General features: G+C 37.6%; 1 protein-coding gene and 1 long non-coding RNA gene across 9 annotated transcripts in view; one reads left to right on the top strand and one right to left on the bottom strand.

Annotated features, from left to right (window-relative positions):
* The window catches only part of CUNH2orf88 (chromosome unknown C2orf88 homolog), a 63,791-nt gene that overhangs the window by 40,188 nt on the left and 671 nt on the right, over positions 1–22,932 (top strand). The window contains exon 1 of one of the 8 annotated variants that reach the window (XM_053906955.1): positions 2,700–2,779. The exons of the other annotated variants lie outside the window; for them this stretch is intronic. The gene's annotated coding sequence lies outside the window, so the exon portion shown is untranslated. Of the gene's footprint in view, positions 1–2,699; positions 2,780–22,932 lie in introns of those variants that run through there. 8 annotated transcript variants of the gene reach the window in all.
* LOC109274582 (uncharacterized) lies at positions 12,913–21,994 on the bottom strand. The gene is made up of 2 exons (XR_002083720.2): positions 17,481–21,994; positions 12,913–17,246 (listed from the first exon to the last, which is right to left on the bottom strand). It is a non-coding gene; the product is annotated as an uncharacterized LOC109274582 (long non-coding RNA).

Genomic DNA, 22,932 nt, shown 5'->3' with positions numbered 1-22,932 from the left:
GGCCATCTGTATGTTTTCTTGGAGAAATGTCTGTTCATATCTTCTGCCCATTTTTTACATTTTTTGTTTGTTTTTGTTTTGGTGTTGGATTGTGTAAGTACTTTATATATTTTGGATACTAACCCCTTATCAGATGTATCATTTGCAAATATCTTTTCCCATTCAGTAGGTTCTCTTTGAGTTTTTTTGATTGTTTCCTTTTCTGTAAAGAAGCTTTTTATTTTGGTATAGTCCCAATAGTTTATTTTTGTTTTTGTTTCCCTCGCTCCAGGAGACATATCTAGAAAGATGTTGTTATGGACAGTGTCAGACAAATTACGGCCTGTGCTCTTTTCTAGGATTTTTATGGTTTCAGGTCTCACATTTAGGTCCTCAATCCATTTTGAATTTTTGTGTGTATGTGGTGTAAGAGTGGTCCAGTTTCATTCTTTTGCATGTAGCTCTTCAGTTTTCCCAGTACCATTCGTTGAAGAGACTGTCTTTTTCCCATAGGAAATTCTTGCCTCCTATGTCAAAGATTAATTGACAATATAATCAAAGGTTTATTCCTGGGTTTTCTATTCTAGTCTATTGATCTTTATGTCTATTTTTGTGCCAGTACCATACTGATTGATTCCTAGAACTTTTTGGTATAACTTGAAATCTGGGATTGTGATACCTACAGTTTTGCTTTTCATTGTCAATATTTCTGTGGCTATTCAGAGTCTTTTGTGGTTCCATACAAATTTTAGAATTGTTTGTTCTAGATCTGTGAAAAATGCTGTGGTATTTTGATAGGGATTACATTAAATCTGTAGATTTCTTTGGGTAGAATAGACATTTTAACAATATTTGTTCTTCAAATCCATAACCATGGAATATCTTTCCATTTGTTTGTATCATCTTCAGTTTCTTTCATCAGTGTTTTATAGTTTTCAGAATACAGGTCTTTCACTTCTTTGGTTAAGTTTATCCATAGGTACTTTATTGTTTTTGGTGCAATTGTAAATGGGATTGTTTTCTTAATTTCTCTTTCTGCTGCTTCCTTATTAGTGTATAGAAATGCAGTGGATTTCTGTATGTTGATTTTCTGTCCTGCAACTTACTGAATTTATTCATCAGTTCTAGTAGTTTTTCAGTGGAGTCTTTAGGTTTTCTGTATATACCATCATGTCATCTGCAAATAATGAAAATTTTACTTCTTTTTTGCCAATTTAGATGCCTTTTATTCCTTTCTCTTCTCTGATTGCTGTGGCTAGGACTTCCGGTACTATATTGAATAAAAGTAGTGACAGTGGACATTCTTATCTTGTTCCTAACTTTAGGGGAAAAGTTCTGCTTTTCACAAGTAAGTATAATATTAGCTGTGGATTTTTCATATAAATTCTTTATCAGGTTGAGGTATATTCTCTGTAAAACTCTTTTGTTGAGAGTTTTTATCATGAATGATATCTTTTGTCAACTGCTTTTTCCACATCTATTGAAATAATCATATGGTTTTTATCCTTTTACTGATGTGATGTATCATGTTGATTGATTTGTGAATACTGAACCACTCTTGAAACTCCTCTTTCATTTCTGATTTTGTTTGAGTCGTCTCTCATTGTCACTCTACTCTCTTGTCACAGACTCTGAGCCTGGAGTTCTCTCTTGTCCACCAAGAGAGCAGACTCAGAATTGAATATGAGAGAGGCTAATGTCTGGGAGGAGACAAGAGCCCTGAACAGGGGTTTCGTCTCTATTTGTTGAGCTCCTAAGATCTTACATACATGATGAATTTGAAGAAAACAATTAGACAGTAATCATTAACTGGTGTGTGTAAGAAGCAAAGGGTCTGGGCAGCAAGTGGAGTTTGTGATCAAAGCACAATAGTATATTGGTGCCAGATGAAAAGTAATTTCCTTCAGGTGATATAACAAGTTACTTGTGATCCCATTATAATATCTCGCTAACTAACCTTGGACGCTTTTGCCCTGTGGCGGCAGCTTTCTGCCCTAAACTTTTTTCTAACCCATTTTTGTAAGTATAAGAAGTTCTTGGATCTGTCTCCCCTCACTCTTTCTCCTCCCTCCTGTTCTCTCTCTCTCTCTGTCTCTTTCTCTCTCTCTCTCCTGAGTTTGGCTAAAGGTCTATCAAGTCTGTTGATCTTTTCAAAGAAATAGCTCCTGGTTTCATTGATCTTTTCTATTGGGGCTTTTTTTTAAGTTTCTGTTTCATTTATTTCTGCTCTAATCTTTATGATTTCCCTCCTTCTACTGGTTTGAGGTTTGTTTGTTCTTCTTTCCCTAGGTCCTTTAGGTGTAAAGTTAGGTTGTTCATTTGAGATTTTTCTTGCTTCTTGAGATAGGCCTGTATTGCTATAAACTTACCTCTTAGAATAGTTTTTGCTGTATCTCAAGGATTTTGGACTGTTGTGTTTTCATTCTCATTTGTCTCCATGTATTTTTTTTGTTTCCTCTTTCATTTCTTGGTCATCCTATTCATTGTTTAGTAGCATGTTTTTTAACCTCCATATATTTGTGCTCTTTCCAGATTTCTTCTTGTGGTTGATTCCTAGTTTCATATCATTGTGGTCAGAAAAGATGCATGGTATGACTGATCTTTTTGAATTTGTTGAGACTTATTTTATGACCTAATATATCACTTATTGTGAAGAATGTTCCATGTGCACTTGAAAAGAATGTAGATTCTGTTTTAGAATGGAACATTCTGAATATATTTGTCAGATCCATCTGGTCCAATGTGTCATTCAAAGCCACTGGTTCCTTGTTGATTTTGTTTGGATGATCTATCCATTGATGTAAGTGGGGTGTTAAAGTTGCATACTTGTATCTTGTTACTATTGGTTACTTCCTTTATGTTTCATAATAGCTGTTTTATGTATCTGGGTGCTTTCCTGTTGGGTGCATAAATATTTACAATTGTTATATCTTCATGTTGGATTGTTCCCTTTATGAATATACAGTATCCTTCTTAGTCTCGTTACCGTCTTTAAAGTCTGTTTTGACCTATGTAAGTATTGCTACCCCAGCTTTCTTTTCACATCCATTTACATGATAAATGCTTTTGTGTCCTTTCACTTTCTTTTTTTTTTTTTTAAGTTTATTTATTTTGAGAGAGAGAAAGCGTGAGCGTGAGCATGAGCACGGGAGGGACAGAGAGAGGGAGAGAGAGAAAATCCCAGGAAGGCTCCACACTGTCAGAGCAGAGCCTGATACGGGGCTCAGACTCATGAACCGTGAGATCATGACCTAAGCTGAAGTCCGATGCTTAACCAAGTGAGCCACCCAGTTCCCCTCTATCCCTTCACTTTCAATCTGCATGTATCTTTAGGTCTGAAATGAGTTTTTTGTAGACAGCGTGTGAATGGGTCTTGGTTTGTTATCCACTCCATCACCCTATGTCTTTTGACTGGAATATTTAGTCTGTTTACATTCAAAGTAATTATTGATAGGTATGTACTTATTGCTCTTTTGTTACTTGTTTTATGGTTGTGTATGTAGTTCTCTGTTCCTTTCTTCCCTTGCTCTCTTCTGTCATGATTAGTTGCCTTTCTTTAATGATATACTTAGATTCCTTTCTCTTTATTTTTTGCATACTTACGACTGGTTTTTGATTTGTGGTTAACATGTGGTTTATATATAACATCTTATGCTCATAACAGCCTATACTAAGTTGATGGTTGCTTAAGTTTGAAAACATTCTTTAATCCTTTCCCCCTCCCACCACGTTTTAGGTATATGTTGTCATAATTTACAGACTTTCATTTTGTGAGACTATTTACTGATTTTTATAGATCTAATTAATTTTATTGCTTCCTACTTTAGTGCTTCCTACTTTTCTTACTCCTACTTATGGTCTTTCCTTTCCACTCAGAGTCCACATTAGCATTTCTTGTAGGGCTGGTTTAATGGTCATGAATTCCTTTAGCTTTTGTTTGTCTGGAAGCCTCTTTTAATTACCATTTGTCTTGGTGTGGACCTCCTTGAGTTGATTTTGTTGGGGGCTCTCTCTGTGCCTCCTGGATGTGGATTTCTGTCTCCTTCCCCATACTCAGGAAGCTTTCAGCTATTATTTCTCCAAATTTTCTGTCCCCTTTTCTTTCTCTTCTCCTTCAGAATCCCTTCGGAATAAAATGTTGTTACATGTGATGATGTCGCTAAATTCCCTTAATCTATTCTTACCTTTCTTCTGCTTTCTCTGTCCTGTTCAGCTTGATTGCATTCCATTACTCTGTCCTCCAGGTCGCTGTTCCATTCTTCTGCTTTCTCTACTACTATTTATTCCTGCCTGTGTACTTTTAACTTCAGTTAATGAGTTCATTTCTGATTTATTCTTTTGTATGTTTTCTTTCTATTTTGAAGATCTCACTGAAACCCTCCTCTCTTTTCTCAAGTACAGTATCTTTATGACCATTACTTTAAATTCTCTATCAGACATATTACTTATTTTTGTTTCATTTAGCTGTCTTGATGTGATTTTATCTTGTTCTTTCATTTGGGACATATTCCTTGATCTTATATTTTTTCTAACTCTCTGTGTTTCTCTGTGTTAGGAAAGTCAGCTATGTCCCTTGCTCTTGAAAGTAGTGGCCTTATGAAGAAGAGGTCCTGTAGTGCCCTGCAGCAGTGTCCCCTGTTCACCAGACTCTGGCACTTCCGGGGTATCTCCTATGTGTGTTGCATGTACCCTACTGTTGTGTCTGAGCCACATTTGCCTTCAGTCCAGTCATCTGCAATGGCTGTCTGCCTGTTGTGGGCAGGGTTTGGTCCCTCTGTTGTTAGTGAGCCAATCTGGGGCCACCTTGGGCTTGATTTGGGTCAGATCAGGCATCTGCCAGGGCTGCAGTAGCACTGAATTACAGGGCTTTTGTTGGTAGGTGGGGCCTGCAGTCAGGCCAGGTGTCTGCCCCCAGGCCACTGCTAGTGCCCCAGTTGAACTGGTGTGTGTGGTTATCTTTTTCTCTTCCCAAGGAAGAAGTCACTTTGGGCCTGTTGGGGCTCTTGCACAATGCCATGCTTAGTGCTCTGCATTGGATGGACTCCTGCCCAGTGCAGTTTGGGTGGGGCAGATCCACGGGTTATGCAGGGGTGGGGTGGGTGATGTTAGCAAGGTTTGCACTTGTCTGCTGTAGCAGGAGACCTTTGTAGAAGTCCTGTGGAGGACCGGTTGGAGGGGATCAGACTGCAGAAGAATGCAGGACTGGAGTATGCTATTAGCAAGCTAGGTAGAGATCATGTTCCCGCTGGTTCCTACAAGTGTCTGTGTATCTGGGGAGCAGAGGAGGAAAATGGTGCCCACCACCTCTTTTGTTCCTAGAGAAGTCTCCCAAAGATCCCTGCCCCTTCAGCACACCCTGAGATTAGTAAATAAATCTCCTTCCTGTGTACCCCAGGCTTTTTCAAACTGCTTCTTCTGTACTGTATGTCAGGGCTGTTTGTTATGCTATCTCAATTTCCTATAGCCCTCTGGGTTCCCCAGAGCCAAGCCAGCTGAGTTTTAAAGTTCCTGGTGTTAAGCCCCACTGATTCTAAGAACTTGCCAAGTTAAGCCCCACTGGTTTTTCAAAGCCAAATGTTGTGGGGATCCATCTTCCCAGTGTGGGTTCTCCATGCCGCAGGTGCCTGAAGTGGGGTCTTCTCTTCCCTCTCCATGCCTGTAGTGTTCCTCCCTCCTGTGGACAATCTCATGGGTCAGTTTGGTTCCTGGCCACATCTCCATCCTTTCAACCATTTTTGATGTGGCCTCTTCTCTGCGTTTAGCTATGGAGAATCTGTTCTGCCAGTCTTCAGGTTATTTTCTAGGTTACTTTTACTGATGTGGGTGTTAGCTAGGTGTGTCCATGGGATGAGATAAGCTTAGGATCCTCCTACACTGTCATCTTCTCTGGAAGCCTCAAGGTGTCATTTTTTTTAAAAAAGAATCTTGGTCAGGATCTTAGATGAACTACCAGTCTACACTCAAAGAAATGAGAACTGGCTTCACAATAATTTCACCAAACCCTAAAATCTCAAACAACTTTTCCCTTCCTCCTGTACATATAGTGTTAGAATTAATAAAAGACATACTTTACACTATACATAGAACAGCACTGCCCCCAAAGTTCATATAAGTAGGGTAGAATGTAAGATTCAGGAATATTTAGGTAAATCACAGATGATAAATACTGAATTTATGGGAGATATAGGAGTTGCTCAACTTTTTACTATTCTGATTATAAATCTTAATCTTTTAGAACCAGTGCCATGGAAGGCATCTACAATTTCTCCTCACAAACTTGTGCTTGGTTCTAACCAATTTTGCATTAGTTTAGCCCTCTCATTTGACTCAGCTTGATGGCTTTTTTTAAAAAATTTAGATGTATTATAGTCCTATTGACTATTTTTACCTGCTAATTAAGTATTACCACTTGGATCAGTGGATCCAGTGCTGTTCTCTTTCTTCACAAAATGGTGAGTCTCATATTAGCATTAAATCTGGGTTTGAAGGAACTAAAATGTGTTACATTACATTATCAGGTTGGCTTTTTAAAAAAGACATTTCCGATACAAATTACATATATATATATACACACATATATATATGTAATTATGTATATATGTATACATATGTATATATGTATATATACATATATGTATATATGTGTGTATATATGTATATATGTATACATATATGTGTATATATGTATATATATGTAATTATATATGTAATATATATATGTATATATATACACACACATATATTTGAAAAAATTTTGGGAAACAGAGAAAAGCATAAAGAGGAAATTTAAGTTACCTATGATCCCACCATCCAAAGAGCAACTCTGTTCATGTTTTCTTGTATTTAACTCTATTGTTTCTTAAGCATCTATATTTTAAAAACCAGAATAATACATATATATTTTTCTGCTTTTAAAAATTATCAGTTCTTAAGACTCAGATAAATCTAATTTTGTAAACTTTTCTACCATGTTTTAGGAGGCAGGTTGTAATATTTTCAATGTTTGGTGTCTTTTTTTAGCTAATAATAATTATACTTAAAATTATGGGGCGCCTGGGTGGCGCAGTCGGTTAAGCGTCTGACTTCAGCCAGGTCACGATCTCGCGTTCCGTGAGTTCGAGCCCCGCGTTAGGCTCTGGGCTGATGGCTCGGAGCCTGGAGCCTGTTTCCGATTCTGTGTCTCCCTCTCTCTGCCCCTCCCCCATTCATGCTCTGTCTCTCTCTCTGTCCCAAAAATAAATAAAAAACGTTGAAAAAAAAATTAAAAAAAAAAATTATATGATATTACAAGATAGGCTTTATAACAGTCTTGAAAATATTTTCAGTGAATGGAAATGTAGGAAATTACTAGTTCAAATAACAAATATGTGAGTACACAATACATGTTTTAAAACAATACTTTCGTTTGTTTTGTCATGGATAAATAAACCTCTTGACTAGTTATTTAAAAACTTAACATATGAGTATTGCCTCATGCTACTAAGTATTCTTTTAAAAAGTTATCATCTGTTTACCATGAACTACCCTAAAAGTAGGTGGCTTAAAATAACATACATTAATTTTGCAGTCCCTGTGAATCAGGAATCTGGGTGCAGCTTAGATGAGTGCCTGCCTGTCAAAGCCTTTCACAGTTGGCAGTTGGGGCTGTGATCTCATCTGAAGGCTTAAGTGGGGAACAAACCAGTTCTATGCACCCTGCTGTATAGAGATTTTCCTCAATTCCTTGCCTCATGGGCCTCTCCATAAGGCTTCTCATAACACAGAAGTTGGCTTCCATCAGAGTAAGAGTGCAAGACAGAAGCCATGGTCTCTTTAAAATTTAATCTTGGAAATGACATCCCATCACTTTTGCTATACTCTATTGTTAGAAGTAAATCATTGGTCCTACAAGAAGAGGGAATTAAGCAAGGGATGGGAATTTCTGGAGGCAGAGATTACTTGGGGGCCATTGTAGAGGCTATCTACTACAGTTATTTAACAGTTACATAATATTCAGGATATAAGCCTATGATAAATCACGTCATTGCACATGTAGCTTATTTTCAATTCTTCTAATTATAAAAAGACTACCATGAAAAAGTTTATATATAAATTTTTGTTGGCAACTCTGATCATTTCTTTAAGATAGATTTCTGAGGTGGGATATTTGGTTTAAAGCTTCTAACGTGAGTTGTTATGCTACTATTGAAGCAGTTGAAACTACTACCTGTGTTTGAGAATGTTCATTGTACCCTATCGCCTTTAAGACCATTCTTTTTTTTTTTTAATTTTTAAATGTTTATTCATTTTTGAGAGAGAGACACAGTGTGAGTGGGGAGGGGCAAAGAGAGAGGGGGACACAGAATCCGAAGAAGGATCTATGCTCTGAGCTGTCAGCACAGAGCCCAACACTGGGCTCAAACTCACAAACTGTGAGATCATGACCTGCGTCGAAGTCAGATGCTTAACCGACTGAGCCAGCCAGGCGCCCCAAGACCATTCTTTTAAAGAATGGGCTTGTAAAATAAATTGTTCCATAAATACACTGTTTATCTGATTTAGTGCATATCATGAAATCTGAAAGGGAGGCACTGTGATATGGCAGCGAGATCCCTGAAGCCATATTCAAAAGATCTGAGTACCAGAACAGGCAGTGCAACTGGTCTCTCATGCGTTGTCATCCAGACTATGTGCTTCCTCAGGCAGGATATTTAACTTGCTTACGTACACAGTCTACATCAATGTACTTTGTAAAATATGGAAAAATAATTCCTTTCTGTTGCATAAAAGATCGATAAGACACCAGGGAAAGAGTAAAGGGAAAAATGGAAATGAGATATGCTCAATAGAAACAGAGATAGATGGATAATTTACTCTGAAAAGCTCCAGACACTTGGTTATCATTTGTAATGTATGGTTATATATACTCTGCTGCTCTCTTTGTAGGAGTACAGCTATACCTTGTTTTATTGCACTTTGTAGATACTGCCTTTTTTACAAATCGAAGATTTGTGGCAACCCTGTGTTGAGCGAGTCTGTCTGCACCGTTTTTCCAACAGCATTTGCTCACTTCATCTCTCTGTCACATTTTGGTAATTCTCACAATATTTCAAACTTTTATTATTTGTTATGGTGATCTGTGATGAGTGATTACAACTCACTGAAAGCTCAGATGATCGTTAGCAGTTTTTAGCAGTAAAGCATTTTTATTTATGTACATTTGCATTTTTAGACATAATGCTGTGGCACACTTAGGAGACTACAGGATACTGTAAACATAACTATTTTTATTGGGAAACCAAGACATTCTTTTCACTTGCTTTATTGTGATATTTGCTTTAACAGCCAGTGGTCTGGAACTGAACCCACAGTTTTTTTGAGGTATGCCTGTATAGGAATTTCTTTCCAACATCTAGAGTTAAATTATTTAAGTCAATTAACATTTACTGAAGCCCTTCATTATGCATGCGTATAGAAGTGAGATGCAAGGATGAATAACAATGACTTATTACCAGTCTTCTTTCAGAAAGCATTTAAGTGCTGTGACCATGTTCAAGCCTTTACGAGTCCATCTGGTATGGGTACAGACTTGTAAACAAGGCAGAATGGGAAATACAGTGATGAAGATAAATATGGCACGGAAACCCAAGAGCATGATAGAGTGATATTAGGTAGCGAGATGGCCTTTATACAGGAAGTGGACTTGAGATGCACACTTAAAATTTTTAGAAAGAAGAAATTTTTGTGTAGTAATACTAGAGAGAAGGAGAAATGATAAGAAAGCCCTTTTTAAGAGACAAAGCATTTTACAAATGTGAAGAAGGAATCTATGGAATAATTGGCTTAGCATATAAGGATGATTGCATCATGATTTTCAGCTTGCAGTGAGTTTTAAGACTGAACATTCATTTTTGCATTAGTTTTGGTTTCATGTTCTGATTCAAGTTCCAATTCCTAGTTTCAGGTACAGGGTCTAAAGAGCAGTCTAGGTGTAATAAACTAAAGACAATATTCTGACGTTGTTACCAGTTTTTCATACCACCTCCATTTCACAACAGTTGTTTAAGGAACTGGCTTCAGAATTTTATGGAGCTTAATTCATGCATCACAAGTGCAGCTGTGTCATTTAGCTGTGGCCTGACATGACTAAGAAATGAATATAGAATATAAAGTTTAAATGTTTTAAATTCTTGGGGTGCCTGGGTGGCTCATTCAGTTGAACATGTGACTCTTGATTTGGCTCAGGTCAGGATCTCAGGGTCATGGAACTGAGTCCCTGGTCAGGGGGTGGAGCGTGGAGCCTGCTCAAGCTTCTCTCTCCCTCTGTCCCTCTCCCCTGCTTATGCACATCCCTTTTCTCTAAAAAAAAAAAAAAGTATATGTTAAATGTTTTATATTCTTAGTGGGATCTAGATCAAATTTTTTTCTTCAGCTAGTTTTTTTTTTTTTTTTTTCCAACTAATTGATCAGTAGCTACTCTCCATTTTCCTGCAGGGATTTATATGGATAGTACTGGAAGAATTACTGCAGACTAAGATTCAATATTCCTAGTCATAAATAGGATTGGTCAGGTGAAACCAGACACGTACCCAGAGTAAAGCTCAGAGGGCCAGGAGAAATGCCTGTTTCTCTTCTCCACCTGGAGGACTTGGTAAAATGGGTGAAACATTGACACCTGTTTTAGATCTATTACCTGATTGTAATGATTCAAAATCACTGTCAGCATTCTTATATTCTTCTCTTTCTTTAATTATCTTAAAGTACAGCAAAGCGCTTAAAATAATTTGGTAATAGTAGTTTTAGGGGACAATCTAAGAGAAAGAAGGAAAGGAAATGACACTTACTGAACACCTTGCTTGTTCCAAAACAATTCTAGATGTTTTATATATGGACGCTCACTTAAATTTTATGATGAATGTCTGAGGTGGATCTCAGTTTACAGATGAAGTCCTACCACATAGCTCTACTCATGTTTATTAGAATCTCATACATTAGCCTCTCAATTAACAGTGTTACTTCCCCTGCCCCTCCATTGAGAAAATTGAACCCCAAATGTGACCTCACGAAGAGTCATCCTGAGACCACCCTGCAGGTGAGCAGATGCACACTGCATACGTTCTGCGTGCCTAAGGACCAATCCAACTGTTCGGTTTCCAAAGTAGTGCTCTTTAGGCAACCTTCAAACTGGCCAAAATATTTGCCATATTTTCCAGCTTTTACTTGTTGGTGAGAGTATTAAATCTGAGTTCATTTGTTTGCCAGTTTAACTGGCATCATTTGACCCTGTTATGAATTTAAAGTCTAAGTGATTCTCAGTATTATCAGGACAAAGACTTCTGTTTAAAGTCCAATTTTATGGACCCCCCCCAACAAGAAAGAAAATGTACTCTTGGTGCCCATTATTAGAGAATGAATAATGACAAACATCCTATTAGGAACTCAGGTATTTTTTTAATGAACTCATATTTTTTAATGAATTAGCATTTATTAATTGCATCTACATTGAAATTTGAAAAATATATATGCATAAGACTTTTTTTTTTTTTTAACATTTTTTTTTTTTTTTTAATTTATTTTTGGGACAGAGAGAGACAGAGCATGAACGGGGGAGGGGCAGAGAGAGAGGGAGACACAGAATCGGAAACAGGCTCCAGGCTCCGAGCCATCAGCCCAGAGCCCGACGCGGGGCTCGAACTCACGGACCGCGAGATCGTGACCTGGCTGAAGTGGGACGCTTAACCGACTGCGCCACCCAGGCGCCCCTGCATAAGACTTTTTTTTTAAGATTATTTTGAGAGCAAGAGAGAGCACACATGGGAGGAGCAGAGGGAGATGGAGAGAATCCCAAGCAGGTTCCTCACTGTCAGCGTGCAGCCCAATGCAGGGTTTCAATCATGAGATCATGACCTGAGCTGAAATCAAGAGTAGGACATTTAACTGAATGAGCCACCCAGGCACCCCTATATGCATAAGACTTCTTTTAAAGACTATAGCATTTTTTAAATTATATAAAGATTCTCATTAATTCAGGGCTAGGGCCCATTTTAAGCCATAGCTTGAGATAAAAACATCTTGGAAACCTGTTCAGAGGCTTAGCATATGATATAAAGTAGGACAGCAGTAATAACCATTTCTGTTAATCTAGTATTTAAGGTGGACTTTCAGGGATTTAGAGGTCTGTTCATTTCCAGAAAGATATTTAGAAGCTGCTTTTTTTTGGCTAGTGCTTTGTGTTTGGGCCTCATACTCAAGTTACGGCTTGACACCTTCCCTGGTATATTCCAAAGGAGCTTACTCATGAGGCTTAGTTTGATGACACTGCATCCAGGATGGAGCATCACAGCTCTGAAATGAACTACACGGAATGAATGGGCTGCAGTAATTTAAATCTTCTGTTTGAAGGATCCAATAGAAGACCCAGTAGGTGCTAGACCTGTTCCCAAGGGAAGTGCCAGGGCTGTGGCCTGACACACTCCACATACTTAGCGCTTTGAGGCTCCTCAGTAACATTGAGGGAAACAAGTCAAAGGACCTTTCTTTTATGCATGCCTGTGCTCTGCGTGTGTGTGTGTGTGTGTGTGTGTGTGTGTGCGCGCGTGTGTGTGTTGGGATGGGGGGTGGTGAGGGAGAAGGTGTGGTGGGAGGAAAGGCATCCTTATATTGTATTTAGCTGCCAGTGGCATAAACAAAAAATGGCCACTTCTCCTATTAAGGCAAAGATAAAACAAATTAAGGACTTTCTCTGGGCATCTACACTATTTATTGCCTGAATAAGCTGTCATCTTGTCTCACTCTGCCTCTCTTTAACTTTATTTGTTCAATAAGTTTGAAAGCACTTAAAGACATTGGTGCTGAACACATAATAGAGACTAATTAAAGACTGGCTGGATGGTTAAGGAATGTTCTCACAGCTCTTTATGTATCTTAAGATTATAAACTAAAGTATAAACGAAATGGATTTTCAGTATTTTTATTGAAGTATAATTAGTATACAATGTTATGTTAGTTTCAGGTATACAACATATTCATTCAACAGTTCTATACATTACTCAGTGCTCACCGTGATAAGTGTAGTCACTGTCACAAGGTTATTATATTATGACTGTGTTCCCTGTACTTTTATATTTTATAGACTGTACTTTTCATCTCTGTGACTTTTTTATCACTGGAAGTCTATACCTTTTAATCCCCTTTATCATTTCACCCATCCTCCCACTCACTTCTCCTGTGGCAACTACCAATTTGTGCTCTGTATTTAAGAGTCTGGGTTTTTTTGTTTATTTTTTTGTTCATTTGTCTTTAGGTTTCACATTTAAGTGACGTCACATGGTACTTGTCCTTCTCTGACTTATTTCATTTAACATTATACCCTCTAGATCCATCTATGTTGTTGCAAGTGTCAAGATCTCATTTTTCTTTTCTTTATGGCTGAATAATATTCCATTGTGTGCGTGCATGCGTGTGTGTACACATAAATCATATCTTCTTTATCCATTCATCTATATGGGCACTTGGGTCACTTCCATATCTTGGCTATTGTAAAATAATGCTGCAATAACATAGGGATGCATATATCTCTTTGAATTAGTGTTTTCACTTTCTTTGGGTAAATACCCAGTAGTGAATTACTGGATTATATGGTAATTCTATTTTTAATTTTTTTAGGAACTGCTGTGTTATTTTCCACAGTGGCTGCACCAGTTTGCATTCCCACCAACAGTGCACAGGGGTTTTCTTTTTCTCCACATCCTCACCAACACCTGTTTTTCTTTTTGATTCTAGCCATTCTGACAGGTGTATGGTGATATTTCATTGTGGTTTTGCTTTGCATTTTCCTGATGATTAGTGATGTTGAGCATCTTTTCTTGTGTCTGTTGACCATGTGTATGTCTTCTCTGGAAAAATGTCTATTCAGGTCCTCTGCACATTTTAAAATCAGAGTTTCTTTTGTGTTGGGCTGTATAAGTTCCTCATATATTTTGGATGTTAATCTCTTATTAGATACATCATTCTCAAATATCTTCTCCCATTCAGTAGGTTGCCTTTTCATTTTGTTGTTTCCTTTGCTGTGCAAAAGGTTTTTATTTTGATGTAGTCCCAATGGTTTGCCTTTGTTTCCCTTGCCTTAAAAGACATAGTTAGAAAAATATCGCTAAGGACGGTGTCAAAGAGATTACCGCCTGTGTTTTCATCTAGGAATTTTATTTTTTTTCAGGTCTCACAGTTAGGTCTTTAATCTATTTTGAGTTTATTTCTGGTGTGAGAAAGTGGTCCATTTTTATTCTTTTGCATGTAGCTGTCGTTTGCCCAGCACCATTTATTGAAGAGACTGTCTTTTCCCTATTGTCTATTCTTGCCTCCTTTGTCATAGACTAACTGGCCATACAGTACGGGTTTATTTCTGGGCTCACTTTTGAAAATTGATTTCTTTAATCAGCCATTTAAAATGACAGAGCTAAAATACTTTTCCTGGTTAATATCCAGCATTTATTGTATTATGCCTTCAGCTGATAGCCATAGTAACTTCCCAGCCAGACAGATGAATAATGTAGGCTGAAAATTAACTTAGGACAGCTGATCCCACATGTTGTCCTAAGAAGGTTAATTGTACAATCTGCTAAATTATTGACTTGCATTAATAACTAACACTATTGAGGGTGCCTGGGTGGCTCAATCAGCTGAGCGTCCAACTCTTGATTTTGGCTCAGGTCATGATCCCAGGGCCATGGGGATCTCTCCAAGTTCCTAAAGGAAGTGAGAAAGCCCTTGAACTGGTAGCAGTGGGTAGATGGAGGGTTCTTGCTTTTCTGTAGGTGCCGAAGAATATGACCACTGAGTTTGGGCTGATTTAGGCCAGTGTGAGAACAATGGAAATCACATGCCTATCACAGCAGGCACACAGCACTGTGAGCTGGTTTGTGCACTGGATGCTGCCTCATCACTTTAAGAGTTAGAATTTTAGACTGATTTTAAAACTTGGTGTGACTGATTCAAGCAGGCAGCCTTTTTCAGGTATAAATATATCAATTCCCTGGACTTGTATCTCCCAGAATGTTCTCAAAACTGTTACATACATTTTATTGAAGTAAAAATTACAGTGAATTACATAGATATTAAGGGTATAATTTGAAAAGTTTTGACAAATGTATATACTCATGTAATCAACACTCTAATCAAGATATACATTTATATCACTTAGAACATTCTTTCACGACCCCTTCCACACAGCCCTTACTCAAAAAGAACCATGTATGATTTCCATTTATGGGATTAATGTTGTCCATTCTTAAAATTCATAGAAATACGATCAGCCTTTTGTATCTGGCTTGACACATTTCTGAGATTCACCCATGTTGTTGCATTTATCTACAGTTCATTCTTTTTTATTGTCAACTAGTATTCCATTTCATGGAGATCCCCAATTTGCTTCTCCAATAAGCCTACTGATGGACATTTAGGTTGTTTCCAGCTTTGCTGTGAATAAAGCTTCTATGGACATTAGCATACAAGTTTTTTGGCAGACATGTTTCCATTTGTCTTAGATGAATGCCTAGAAATATATATATACATCAATTTGGGAAGTAGTGACACCTTAATATTGTCTTTGAGATCATAACACTTTATTTCAGTTTTCTCAGTAACAGTTTGTATTATTCATACAAATATACAAATACACAATATTATGCAGTGTAGTTCTTTAATGTTTTGTTATATTTATCCCTAAGGGTTCATACTTTCCACCCTATTCCAAGTGGCATTAATTTCATCTTCCAGTTCTTTACTGTCTAATCATAAAGTAATTGATTTTTGTGTAGCAATTTTAGATCTTGAGACCTTGCTAAAATTCTAGTTTTTTGTATAATCTTAAAGATTTTCTACATATACAATCATATCATCTGCAAATAAAAGCAATTTCCTTTTCCTTTTGGACAGTCTTTGTATTTGTCCCCTCCCCCAGTACAATATTAATAGCAATCATGAGAATGAACATTGTTGACTTGTTCCTATCATGGCAAAAGTATTCACTTTCACCATTAACATTAGTTTTAAGGAAATTCCTATTGCTAGTTTGCTGAGAATTTTTATCATGAATGGTGGTTTTATCAAATGCTTTTTCTACATTTATTGAGAGGATTATCCAGTTATGGTAATCTTTATGTTTTGTTTGTTTTTGAGAGAGTAAGTACATGAGCTAGGGAGAGGAGCAAAGGGAGAAAGAGAATCTTAAACAGGCTCCATGCTCAGCACGGAGCCTGATGCAGGGCTTGATCCCACGACCCTGGGATCATGACCTGAGCAGAAATCAAGAATCAGATGCTTAACTGACTGAGCCACCCAAGTGCCCAGTAATCTTTATGTTAATGATGAATTATAGGACCACCTGGGTGGCTCAGTCAGTTAAGCGTCCAACTGTTGATTTCAGCTCAGGGCATGGTCTCACAGTTCACGAGTTCAAGTGCCGCACTGGGCTCTGCACTGACAGTGTGGAACTTGCTTGGGATTTCCTTCTCAAAAAATAAATAAGCTAAAAATTAAAAAATATGTGAATTATATTTCTTGACTTTTGAATGTTCTGTTGCATTTCTTGCATTCCTGGTATAAATCCCACTTGGTCATGATGTATTATATGAATTGAATTTGCCATTTAAAAAAAAAATGGGATCTGTGTCTGTGTTCATGAGGGATATTGACTTGTAGAGTTTTCTTCAAATCTCTTTACTTCTGGTAACAGTGTAATCCTGACCTGATGTAGAATAAATTTAGAAGTGTTTCCTCCTTCTCTGTTTTCTGAAGAGTTTAAGTTGGATTGGTATTATTTCTTCCTGGAGTGTATGAAAGAATTTAGAGCACTAGCTAGTCTTTTAAGCCTGGGGGTTTCTTTTTGGAAATATTTAAGTTATAGATCTAATTTCTTTAATTGATAAAGAGCTATCAACCTTTCTATTTTCTCTTGTGTTGGTTTTGGTAATTTGGTATTGTTGTAAAGTTGTACATAATATTCTCTGGTTGGTTTGTTTAACACATATAGCATCTGTACTACTGTTTTTCTCACATCTTGGTAATGTGTCCTGTCACTTTTCTTGATCAGAGTAGAGACTTCTCCATTTTATTTAATCTTCCTTAAAAACCAGCATTGGTTCCACTGATTTTTCTCTATTGTTTGCCCTTTTTGCTTCAATGATTTTTGCTCTTATCCATATTATTTCCTTCCTTCTACTTATTTTTGGTTTACTTTTCTTTTTCTAGTTTCTTATGGTCCTAGTTTAGATCACTGATTTAAACTAAACCTTCATTTTTTTTTTTTAATTTTTTTTTAACGTTTATTCATTTTAGAGACAGAGAGAGATAGAGCATGAATGGGGGAAGGTCAGAGAGAGAGGGAGACACAGAATCTGAAACAGGCTCCAGGCTCTGAGCTCTCAGCACAGAGCCCGATGCGGGGCTCGAACTCACGGACCGCGAGATCGTGACCTGAGCCGAAGTCGGTCGCCCAACCGACTGAGCCACCCAGGTGCCCCAACCTTCATTTTTATTAGAAGCATCTAAATCCATCTCTTTCCCTCTAAGCACTAGTGATACATTTAAAAAAATTGGGGGTGCCTGGGTGGCTCAGTCGGTTGAGCGTCCAACTTTGGCTCAGGTCATGACCTCATGGTTTGTGGGTTCAAGCCCCGCGTCGAGCTCTGTGCTGACAGCTCAGAGCCTGGAGCCTGCTTCCAATTCTGTGTCTCCCTCTCTCCCTGACCCTCCCCCACTCGCACTCTGTCTCTCAAACATTGAAAAAAAATTTTTTTTAATTTGATATGGTTTCTATTTAGTTGAAAACATTTTAATTTCCCTGTGATTTCTTCCTTGCCCCACGGATTATTCAGAAATGCGATAGTTTCCAAATATTTAGGGCCTTTCTGTATATTTTATTACCACTTATTTCTAATTTAATTCTGTGGTGGTTGGAAAATATACTCTAAGATTTCAAGCTTTTGAAACCTTTTGAGACCACCATGTTATGTTGTCTTAGTGAATATTCCATATGCAGTTAAGAATATATATCCTGCAGGTGTTGGGTATAGTATTTTATAAATGTTAACTAACTCAAGTTACTAGTTCAAATACTAGTTGAATACTAGTGTTCAAAATTCGAATTCCGTATTTTTTCCCTTGGATATTATATCATTTACCAAGAGAGCAATGTTCATTTCTCCCTTTACTTCTGTCAGTTTTTCCTTCATGTATTTTGAAGCTCTGTTGCTAGCTACATATACACTTATGATTGTCGTACCTTCCTCACTGACACACAAAATGTCCCTCTTTATTTCTGGTAATCCCTTGGGTCTTGAAGTCTACTTTGATATTCATATAGCTACAGAAACTTTTTTATGCTTCCTATTTTCATGGTATGCCTTTCTAACTCTCTTGCTTGCAACTTTTATATCCATATTTAATTAAAGTACATCTCTTATAGGTAGTATATAGTTGGATTTTTTATAAAGGACTTTATTTTTTAGAGCAGTTTTAGGGTCACAGCAAAATGGAGCAGGCAGTACAGATATTCCCTGCACTCCCCCACCCCAACACATACACACAGCCTCACCCACTATCAACATCCCCATTCCAGAGTGGTATATTTGTTACATGAACACACCATCATTACTCAAAGTCCATAGTTTACACTAGGGTTCACTCTTTGTTGTGTGTTCAATAAATTTTGACAAATGTATAATGTTATGTATGCACCACTGTGGTATCATACAGAGTAGCTCACAGTCCTAAAAATGCTCTATGTTCTATCTGTTCAGCCCTCCCTCCTTTCTAATCCTTGGCAACAATCATCATACTTTTTACTATTTCCATAGAGTTACCTTTTCCAGAATACCATAGTTGGAAGGATTGGCTTAACATTGTCATATGCATTTAAGTTTCCTCCTTTTCTTTTCATGGCTTGATAACTGATTTCTTTTTAGCAATGAATCACATTCCATTGTCTGGATATACAACTGTTTGTCCACCTACTGAAGGACATTTTTGTTGCTTCCAACTTTGGCAATTATGAATAAAACTTACTATAAACATCCATATGTAGGCTTTCATGTGGACATAATTTTTCAACTCATTTGGGTAAATACCAAGGAGTATGACTGCTGGCTCATATGGTAAGATTATGTTTAGTTTTGTAAGAAAACACCAAACTGTCTTCCAAAGTAGCTGTACTATTTTGCATTCTCACCAACAGTGAATGAGTTTCTGTTGTTCCCCATTCTTGCCAGCATTTGAGGTCATCAATGTTTGAATTTTCACCATTTTAATGTTATAATGATATCTCAGTGTTGTTTTAATTTGCAATTACCTAAGATAGGATGTTGAACACCTTTCATATGCTTACTTGCCATCCGTCTTCTTTGATGAGGTGTCTGTTCAGATCTCTTGCCCATTTTTTAAAATAAGTTTGAGAGAGAGCATGCATGCACAGGGGAGGGGCAGAGAGAATCCCAAGCAGACTCTGCACTGTCAACACAGAGCTGGACTTGGGACTCGAACCCATGAACCATGAGATCATGACCAGAAGCCAAAATCAAGAGTCAGGCCTTAACCAACTGAGCCACCCAGGCACCCCTACATCTGTTGCCCATTTTTAAATCAGGTTGTTTTCTTGTTGAGTTTTAAGAGTTCTTTGTACATTATAGATAATCCTTTATCAGATATGCTGTTGCTTCTCATTTTGACAGTGTCTTACACAGAGCAGAAGTTTTTAACTTGATGAAATACAAATTATCATTTATTTCATGGATCATGCCTTTGGTGTTACATCTAAAAGGTGATCACCGGGGCGCCTGGGTGGCTCAGTTGGTTAAGCGGCTGACTTCGGCCCGGGTCATGATCTCGTGGTGTGTGAGTTCAAGCCCCGTGTCAGGCTCTGTGCTGACGGCTCAGAGCCTTGAGCCTGCTTCCGATTCTGTGTCTCCTTCTCTCTCTGCCCCTCCCCCACTTGTGCTTTGTCTCTATCAAAAATAAATAAAATGTAAAAAAATAAAAGGTGATCACCAAGCCCAAGGTCATCTAGATTTATCTAGGTCTAACATCTGGATGTGATCTTCTAGGAGTCTTATAGTTTCATGTTTTTACACTTAGGTCTGTGATCAATTTTGAGTTAATTTTTGTGACGGGTGCAAGGTGTTTTTGTTTGTTTTTTGGTTTGTTTTTGTGGCTATACAATTCCAGCACATGTTGAAAAGACCACCTTCGCTCCACTGTCAGAGATCTGTTGGCTATGTTTGTGTTGTTTTAATTGAAATTTTTAGTCTCTTTCCTTCCACATAATTTTTGATATGTAAGGGTTTAAGTCAGTCACTTTGCTGTTTTCTAATTGCCCCATATTCTTTTTCCTTCCTATATTCTTTATTTCCTGCTCTCTGGGTTAAATGTGTCTAATTCCTCATTGCTAATTTCTCATTGTTTTTAAGGCATACTTTTTTGTGGTTTCTCTGTTCACATTTTAAAACTTTTTCCCCAGATTGGATATATCTATAGACTTATGTTCATTAATCCTTCCTTAAGTATCCAATAGCTCATACGATGAGTTGTTCATTTTAGTTCTTTAGTTTACAATTTCCATTTCTCTGATGAGATTCTCTACTTGTTCACTCTTTATGATCATTTCTCCTGTAAATCCTTGAACGTATTTAAATAGCATCTTTACAGTTCTATTGTGTTAATTACCAAATAGTGGGTCATTTGGGGGTCTATTTCTAATAACTGTTTTTTGATAGGACACATTTTCCTGTTTTGCATGGCAAGTAATTTTTATTCTAGGATGAATGTGAATGTTGTGGATGATACCCTTGAAGGAGTCTGGATTATGTCATCTTCTTTTAAGTGGTATTTTATTCTTTGGGACTGTTTGTTTGACCTTAGGCTAGCCAGTCCATAGGCCATATTGGACTGTTTTTGTCAACTTTTATTGGAACATAGCCATTGCCCACTTTTTTACATACTGTCTACAGCTACTTCTACACTAAAACAGCAGGACTACATAGTTGTGACACAGAACTATACAGCTCACAAACCTAAGTCCTATGCTATCTTGCCCTTTAAGAAAGTTTGCCAACTCCTGCTCTAGGATTCACACCTGACTCCTAAGGTGTCTGGTTTCATTGAGGTGTCTCCATTTGGGTTGGTCTGGTTACTCCAAGGATTCTGCGGCACTAAGTCTTGCAAATTCTTTTCCTGTACATGCGCATCCTAAGTCCTCAGACAAGTACTCTTGATGAGACCCCATCAGATGGGAGACCCCACTTCTGCCTCCCTCCCAACAGCTCCCTTATCTCTTGAAATTTGTTTCAGTAATCCAATCTCTTCAGCTCAGTAGCATCAACACTCTGGTTAGGGCCAATTTCCCCAAGATAATGCTGTAAGATGCTCTCAGGCAGAATCTCAGGATGCTTAATTAAGGGGTTTAACAGTCTGTGTTTCTATTTTCCCAAAGATCACAGTCCTGTGCTGCTGTTCAATGCCTGAAAATATCTGCCCACATATTTTGTCCAGGTTTAAAGTTGTTTTTTGTGAGGGTACATCCGGCACTAGTTATTTTGTTATGGTAGATACAGCTGCTTTTTACAGAACCAGAGATCCTAGAAAACAGAATATTGTGATAATTCTACTCATGGCCTTTTGACATCTACTGAATAATCATTTTCAGGTTAACTATGTACAATTCCCTTAACCATCGGTATAGTACAAATTAGACACTATGTAAGTCATTACATGTTGCCCATGTGCAACTAGGAGAGTTCCCGTCTGCAGGGAGTTCAGTTTAGTAAATCAGACAAACATAATACACATCCCCTTTTCCCTTTTTGAAATACATCTCTAGCAAGGCATACAGAGCTAGAGGTAATTAAAAGCAGAGGGCTAGATTTCCTCCCCTTTCCCACCATATATCCTTATTGGAGGTAGTATTATGAGAGAAATTGGATAGGCTTTATAGAAATCTAAAAAAATATAGGGCAAAGGTCACCTCTTCTGGACTTTGATTATAAACTGTTTAAAAATGGATTTAAATGCATGGTAATTGTAGTTTTTTTTAATCTTAAGATCAGTAGTTTCTAAAATAAGTCAACTGAGTTTGATTTTGTGAATTTGTCTAGAGCTATGTCTTTTTGGTCCAAAAACTAAGATATAATCAAGGATCATAATCCTATAGAGACTTTACCTGTGCTTTCTTATGGCTACACTCCCTCCAGTGAAGTTGCTTTGTATTTTGCTACTGTTAAGTCCTATCTTAAGATAGGACGTGCAAGCTTAGAAGGCACATTGTGAGCACTGCAGTCTACTTACTGACCGGACATCAAACGAGAGTGAGACATTTAGGGGGGGAGAAACTTTTAACCTTATTTTAAATTAATCTGAGCTTTTCATATAGTTTCATAGGGAGTATCTAATTCAGAAGAAAAAAAAAACAGGTGGCTTTGCCTCATCTAACTTGTGTTGGCTAAGGGTTGTCATTCTCTTTGAATTGTAAACCTCTAACCAGAGGACAAAGCCTGACTCTGAAAACAGTCCAAGATGTGTAGGCTCATGAGGCTTAAGGCAGGAGCAAATGTCTGATATGCTTGTTTTTCTCAACAGTACAGATCAGGGGTTGGCAAACATTTTCTGTAAAGGGCCAGATAGTAAATATTTTAGGCATCTCGGGCTACGCGGTTTCTGTCAAAACCAATCAACTCTGCCACTGTAGCATGAAAGTAGCCGTAGAGAACACATAAGCAGATAACACAGCTGTGTTCTAATAAACTTAATTTATAAAAACAGGCAGCTAGGATTTGATCTAGAGTTTGCTGAACCCTGGTGCACATAAATTAGCAAAAGTTTGTGTTTTTAGTTTTATAAAATGTTCAAGATCTTGAAAAAAGGTTTTCCTATTTTGTAAATTGCCAGTTTTACTGAATGGTTATCTTTTCTATTGAGGAGATAAAGCTG

This window comes from Panthera pardus, unplaced genomic scaffold (genome assembly GCF_024362965.1).
Source record: "Panthera pardus isolate Hobbes unplaced genomic scaffold, ASM2436296v1 HiC_scaffold_10, whole genome shotgun sequence".
Classification (NCBI taxonomy): domain Eukaryota; kingdom Metazoa; phylum Chordata; class Mammalia; order Carnivora; family Felidae; genus Panthera; species Panthera pardus.
Note: the sequence above shows the minus strand (reverse complement) of the source record. Positions and strands in the feature narration are given on the sequence as shown.